Raw genomic sequence first — 7,291 nt, 5'->3', positions numbered from 1 at the left:
AGTACCCAAAATTATCTTAATAAAATGTGATTTAAAAACAGGATTACTATCTCATGGGTGGTTTATGGAACCAATACCCCGAGCTAGAGGTAGTTACCCAAGATCTGGTATCTTTATTATATTAGTTCAAATCTCTTTCAATTAGACTCTTAAGATTCTCCAGCAAAAAACTAAGTTTATATTCCCCAAAATTTTTACAAAATAAAACTTTTTTTTTTAAAGCAAAACGTTTAAAGAAATGTAGACCATATCATGGTAAATAAATATGTACCACAAGAAGGAATGTTGATGGTAGAGCAGAATTTCTAATTTCATACATTAATTCAATTTTTTCTCAATAGCAGTTTCTTTCATTTTTAAAAAATGTTCATTTATTTTGAGAGAGAGTGAGTGAGTACAAGTGGGAGAGGGGCATAGACAGAGGGAGAGAGAAAATCCCGACGCAGGGCTCCATCTCACGAACTGGGAGATCATGACCTGAGTCAAAATTAAGACTTGGATGCAGGGGCGCCTGGGTGGCTCAGTCAGTTGAGCTTCTGACTTTGGCTCAGGTCATGATCTCCCACTCCGTGGGTTCGAGCCCCACATCAGGCTCTGTGCTGACAGCTCAGAGCCTGGAGCCTGCTTTGGATTCTGTGTCTTCCTCTCTCTCTGGCCCTCCCACACTCACACTCTGTCTCTCTCTGTTTCTGAAAAATGAATAAATGTTAAAAAAAAAAAAAGTTGGACTGTTAGACTACTGAGCCACCGAAGTGTCCCTCAATAGCATTTGACTACATAAAATTAAGAGGCAAATAGTGTTCACATACTCTGGCCAAGTAATTGTATTTCTAGTTTCCACACTTAGCCAAAAGGCCAAGAAGCGATTGTATTTCTAGTTTCCAAAGAAAAGCAATTAAAATGTAAAATTGTTACATAATTATGGTATTTTATTCAATGGATTATTAAGCAGCTATTTTTTAAGTGGTAACTATTAAAACTACATTTAAGTTACTTGGAACACATATGAGAAGCCTGGATGGAAATATTAAAAAAAAAAAACCTAGTATGTTAGGTGGCAAAGGTTGCAAGTGATTCTTTCCCAAGAAGTTTGGCAATGTTGTCTTAGCCCTTTTACAGTTTAAAAAAGAAAAAAAAAGTTTGTCTGATACTATACTGTAGAGGCACAGGGGGGAATGTAGATACACATTATGCTGTTAACATCACTTATTGATTGGGTTTAGAGAATACAACTTTTTTGTTCATTATATATCTTTAATTGTTTGAATTCTTAATATTTTGAAAAGATCTAAAAGGGTTTTGTTTGTTTTTGAAGACTCATGCCCTTACCATAAAATACTGTAACAAATCGGCAACTGGGCCTATGCAAGTTAAAAAACTATTAGCGTCTACCCTCTTCTACAGGAAATGTCCAAAACAGCAGTAAGACTCTCTGCCCAGAGCCTGCTTCTCAATTTTGAACTTTCCTGATGGCAGCTGTGAGCCGTGCCATCTGTGGAGCGACACAAAGGCACATTGCGGCCATGCCACACGGAAAACATGGCAGCACGACTAACGACCACGTTGGTAGTCTGGGGAAATCTTCAAGATCTAAGACAGCCAAGCAAAGTCAACCTTTATAGTCTTCCTTTTTTCATTTAAAATCAAAACACTATTTTTGTAGTTAAATCCCCACTTTCCCCTTCTAAGAAGCTCTTCAGATCATTTATTTATTTTTTTTTTAAAAACGTTTAATGTTTTTATTTATTTATTTTGAGAGAGACAGAGACAGAGAGCCTGAGCAAATGCAAGCAGGGGAGGAGCAAAGAGAGGAGGAGAGAGAATCCCCAAATGGGGCTCGATCCCACAAATAGTGACCTGAGCCTAAATCAAGGGTAGGACACTTAACCAACTGAGCCACCCAGGCTTCCTTCCCCAGATCATTTCCAAATGAACCATAAAAAACCTTTTCTCCCAACAGAAAGGAGTCTTTTATAGCACAACATTGAGTCATCTCCTGGGATCCCAAGATGTGCCCCAGATATTGCATGTTTTTTAAATTTTTTCTTTTTTTTTTCAACGTTTATTTATTTTTGGGACAGAGAGAGACAGAGCATGAACGGGGGAGGGGCAGAGAGAGAGGGAGACACAGAATCGGAAACAGGCTCCAGGCTCTGAGCCATCAGCCCAGAGCCTGACGCGGGGCTCGAACTCATGGACCGCGAGATAGTGACCTGGCTGAAGTCGGACGCTCAACCGACTGCGCCACCCAGGTGCCCCAATATTGCATGTTTAAACAGAAAGGGCAACTCTAATTTTAGTCATTTTAAATTATTTATTTTTTTAAATGTTTATTTTGAGAGACAGAGAGAGAAGGAGAGAATGAGTGGGGGAGGGGCAGAGAGAGAATCCCAAGCAGGCTCTGTGCTGTCAGTGCAGAGCCTGATGTGGGGCTCGAACTCACAAACCGTGAGATCATGACCTGAGCTGAAATCTAAAGTCAGACGCTCAACCGACTGAGCCACCCATGCGCCCCAAAATTATTATTTATGAGATAGAGAAAGTGGGGAGGGGCAGAGAGGGGACAAAGGATCTGAAGTGGGCTCTGTGCTGACAGCAGTGAGCTGGATGTGGGGCTCAAACTCACAGACCATGAGATCACGACCTAGTCAAAGTTGGATGCTCAGCTGACTGAGCCACCCAGGCGCCTCTCTAATTTTAGTCTTAGAGTGCAAAATGCCAGTGCAGAAGAACTCCTATATTTTTAAGTATTCATTATTCTTTTACACTCCTCTCAGGTTTTCCTCAAGGTGCACGTATAGATTTAGAAAGACTGAAGGAAGCCATTCTAGAACAAATCCCTCCAAAGGGCCCCAATTGTGAGGTCATTCAAGGAAGCTGGTGGAAACACTGGAGACTAAGGTCTCAGAGTCAAAGGTCAGCCTCAAGTCAGTTGCTTCTTTCCTTCTCATGGAAAGAATTGACTTCTGTTCCTTTATGATAATAGAGAGTAAATCAGGGGAGCTTAAGAACTATTTTTCAAACTGTGAACAATAATAAGTGAGCTTCAAAACACACTTATCTACACAGATATTTGTAACAGCATTAATCCATAACTGAAGCATGCAAACCAGCTACACGTCTCCCAACTGAAGGACAACATGGAGTAGACCCATACGACGTAGCACTATGAGCAATGAAATGGATGGAGTATTGACACATGCTACATCATGGAGGAACTTGGATGCTAAAACTTTATGCTAAATTAAGGAAGCCACTCCAAAAAAGACCACATATTTTTTTTTTAATTTTTTTTTTCCAACGTTTATTTATTTTTGGGACAGAGAGAGACAGAGCATGAACGGGGGAGGGGCAGAGAGAGAGGGAGACACAGAATCGGAAACAGGCTCCAGGCTCTGAGCCATCAGCCCAGAGCCCGACGCGGGGCTCGAACTCACGGACCGCGAGATTGTGACCTGGCTGAAGTCGGACGCTTAACCGACTGCGCCACCCAGGCGCCCCAAGACCACATATTTTATGATTCCACTTATGTGAAGTGTCCAGGACAGGCAAATCCACAGACATGGAAAGTAAAGACATGCTTGCCTAAAGTAGAGATGGCTAATGGGCAACTTCTTTGTGGGATGTTGATATGGCCTAACATTACAGTGATGGTTGAACAACTCTGTGAGGATACTGAAAAATCACTGAACTATAAAGTCCAGTGGATGCCAACACAGGTTGTTCCTGACTTTGCTCACCCTCCCTCATAAGAACAAGACGCCACTGAGAGAATCCTAGAACAGAGGGCTGAGGCAGTAGCACACCTCTCCTCTACCTCTCATCACACAGACCAAGACACGCTGCATTAGAAGGGTAAGGGGGGCAGCTACATGTTGAACTCACCGCCCGTTCCCCAGGCCAGTGCAGCGCCACACAGAGGGAGGCCTCCCCTGAGCCTCTCGGTTCTTCCAGGAGGAAGAGAACCCAAAGGTAACAACCAGCTACCGCCAGCATTGTGGGTCACTTTGCAGGAGCCTCTACTCTAATGTTGCACCACAGGGATTGCTGGGGAATCTACAGGGCTCAGCCACTGGGAATTTGATTGTGACAGAGGGCAGAGGGGCTTGCAACACAGCAGCACACAGATTTTGGCAGACCAAGTTCATATCTGTAGTCCCCAAGTAGTAATCCCAGCCAGCAGCACTGCTCACCTCCAGAACCAAGTTGGGGATGCACTCTAAGGGCTTTGGCGGGGTGTAGATACATCTGCCTGATATAGATCCTGAAACTAGAAAATTTGCCAGCCTTAGAGCCTGGTTTCCCCACACCCAGGCAAGGCGTGGAATCACAGTCCCACCCACTGGAGACAGTGTCTTGCAGTCCCATCAGACCAGAAGCTGGAAGCTACGTGGTCCAGTGGTGGTTGAAGTGACAAGCAGGTGGGCAGAGCCAATTGCTCCCAGAGCAAAGCCAGTACCATACATGGGACGGTCCTGTGCTTACACATACAGGCAGAGGGATTAATCCATAGCCAAGGCTGAGGATAGCTCCTGGCCCCTCCCACCTGAAAAGCCTTGACTTGCATCTTGATAATGATGTCCTTTTTTTGGATGTGACAGGGACACCTAAAGCTCATGCAGCAAGATAAAAAACATCAAACTAAAAAGCTCTGCACAGCAACAGAAGCCATCAACAAAGTGAAAAGACAACCTCCAAAATGGAAAAAGTATCTGCAGAGCACACATCTGATGAGGGGTTAATGTCCAACATGTATAAGGAACTCATACAACTCAATAGCAAAAAACCAAATAACTCAATTCAAAAGTGGGCACAGTACTTACATAGGCATCTCTTTATTTATTTATTTTTTTTAATTTTTTTTTTTTCAACGTTTATTTATTTCTGGGACAGAGAGAGACAGAGCATGAACGGGGGAGGGGCAGAGAGAGGGAGACACAGAATCGGAAACAGGCTCCAGGCTCCGAGCCATCAGCCCAGAGCCTGACGCGGGGCTCGAACTCCCGGACTGCGAGATCGTGACCTGGCTGAAGTCGGACGCTTAACCGACTGTGCCACCCAGGCGCCCCATGCATCTCTTTAAAGACATACAGATGGCCAACAAGTACATGAAAAGGTGCTCAATCACTGGTCATTAGGGGAGTGCAAATTAAACTCAACACTGAGGTATCAGCTCACATCTCTTAGCATGGTCATCATCAAAAAGACAAGAGATAACAAATGCCAGCGAGGGTGTGGAGAAAACGGACCCCTTATGTACTGTTGCACTGTTGGTGGGATTGTAAACTGGTGCAGCCACGATGGAAAACAGTATGGAGGATCCTTCCAAAAATTAAAAGTACAACTACCATATGATCAACCAATTCCATTTCTGAGAATAGATCCAAAAAAGCCAACACTAACTTGAAAACACACTTGTACTCCCATGTCCACAGCAGCATCATTTACAAGAGTCAAGACATGGAAACAATCTAAGTGTCCATCAATGGCTACATGAATAAAGAAGTTATGGTATATATACACAACGGAATATTACTAAGCCATGAAAAATGAGGAAATCCTACCATTTACAACAGCATCATGGACCTCGATGGCATTATGCTAAGTGAAATAAGTCAGACAGAGACAAATACTGTATGACCTCAGTTAACATGTGGGGTGTGGGGGATAAAGTTTAGGAATCCCCCAGGTTTACACCAATGGGTTAACAAGGCATAAAGAAATACAAAGTCATAAAATGCTCACTCCTGAGTTTGGGTAAATCAGATTGGCACCACAAGAATGGGGGGGGGGTGCAAAGACACCCCAAGAGTAGGGATGAGCAAAGGTGCCAGGATTAGGGAGGTGCAAAGGCACCCCAAAATAGAAAGGGGGTGCAGAGCCCCCAAAATAGAGGGAGAGGCAAAGGCCTAAAATAGAAATGGCACAAAGGTGCCCAATATTCAGGTATATGAAATGAACAAGATTAGATTTTCAGGGCAGAAGCACCTCCAATTTAGTACTATGGCAGAAAAGCTTTCACAGAATAGGACCAGGTTAGGTAAATTGGTGTATTGGATTATGGACCACTGCGCTGCAGGCAAATCAGCCCAGAGAGGGGATGGCTAACAAAAGAACAGGTGCCTTATTAACCCTGAGGTTATTCCCACGGTCTTATCCTCTAGGCTAGCTAAGATAACAGGCAAGGCGCCTCCTGTCTGCCATTAACAACCTTCCTCCCAACTTGCCCGGCGCCCAGATTTTGTTTTATGTTGACCCAAACCCCAAACACTATATCTTCAAAAACCCCCTTTCCCCTCACGTCCCCAAGTTAATGTTCCCAGTTTGTCTCTTTGTACACGTCCATCACGTTTGCAAGCCTTCTGATCTGAATAAATATGGGACAAGGACCCTTATTCGGGGCTCTTGTCTTTTCCCAGACATTAGCCATCTCTTGCTTTAATCCTGTGTCTGCTCTTTTGCTGGCCAAAAGAGAACTTTAGACTTAGAGCCTAGGACAGTGGGGGAAAAAACCCATCCAGTCTCCTAGAAAAAGAAATCAGTCAGAATTGTGGTTACCAGAGGTAGAAGATGGTAGAAGGGGAAATTGGAGGCAAGTGGTCAAAAGGTACAAACTTCCAATGATTAAGAGAAATAAGTACTCGGGATATAATGTGTAATGTGATGACTGTAGTTACCACTGCTGTATGAGCTATAGGACAGGTGTTAGCAGTCAATCCTAAGAGTGCTCATCACAAGGAGAACTTTTTTTCTTTATTCGTTTTTATCTTTCATTTTATTGTATTTCTATGAGATGATGGCTATTAGCTAAACCTATTGTCATAATCGCTTCCCAATCAAACCACCACGCAGTACATCTTAAACTTATACAGTGATGTACATCAACTATTTCTTGATAAAACTGGAAAAAAACCCAAACAAAACTATACATGAGTAAATTCAACAGCGTATGAAATATATCTCAATAAAGTTGTAAAAAAGAACAAAAACAAAAAACAAAAAAACGGGACACCTGGGTGGCTCAGTCAGTTAAGCATCCGACTTCGGCTCAGGACATGATCTCACAGTTCGTGGGTTTGAGCCCCACATGGGGCTCTGAGCTGACAGTGCAGAGCCTACTTGAGATTCTCTCTTTCCCTCACTCTCTGCCCCTCCTCTACTTTCTCTCTCAAAAATAAATAAACATTAAAAAAGAACTCATTACTGTTTGGCTTTAGAAAATAATACACATCAATATAAGCGTCATTATATTAAGTAGGGAAAAAACTATATCAAAATAACTATTAAATAA

This window comes from Leopardus geoffroyi, chromosome B1 (assembly GCF_018350155.1).
Source record: "Leopardus geoffroyi isolate Oge1 chromosome B1, O.geoffroyi_Oge1_pat1.0, whole genome shotgun sequence".
NCBI classification, from domain to species: Eukaryota; Metazoa; Chordata; class Mammalia; order Carnivora; family Felidae; genus Leopardus; species Leopardus geoffroyi.
The sequence above is the reverse complement of the archived record's forward strand: the minus strand, read 5'-3'. Positions refer to the sequence as shown.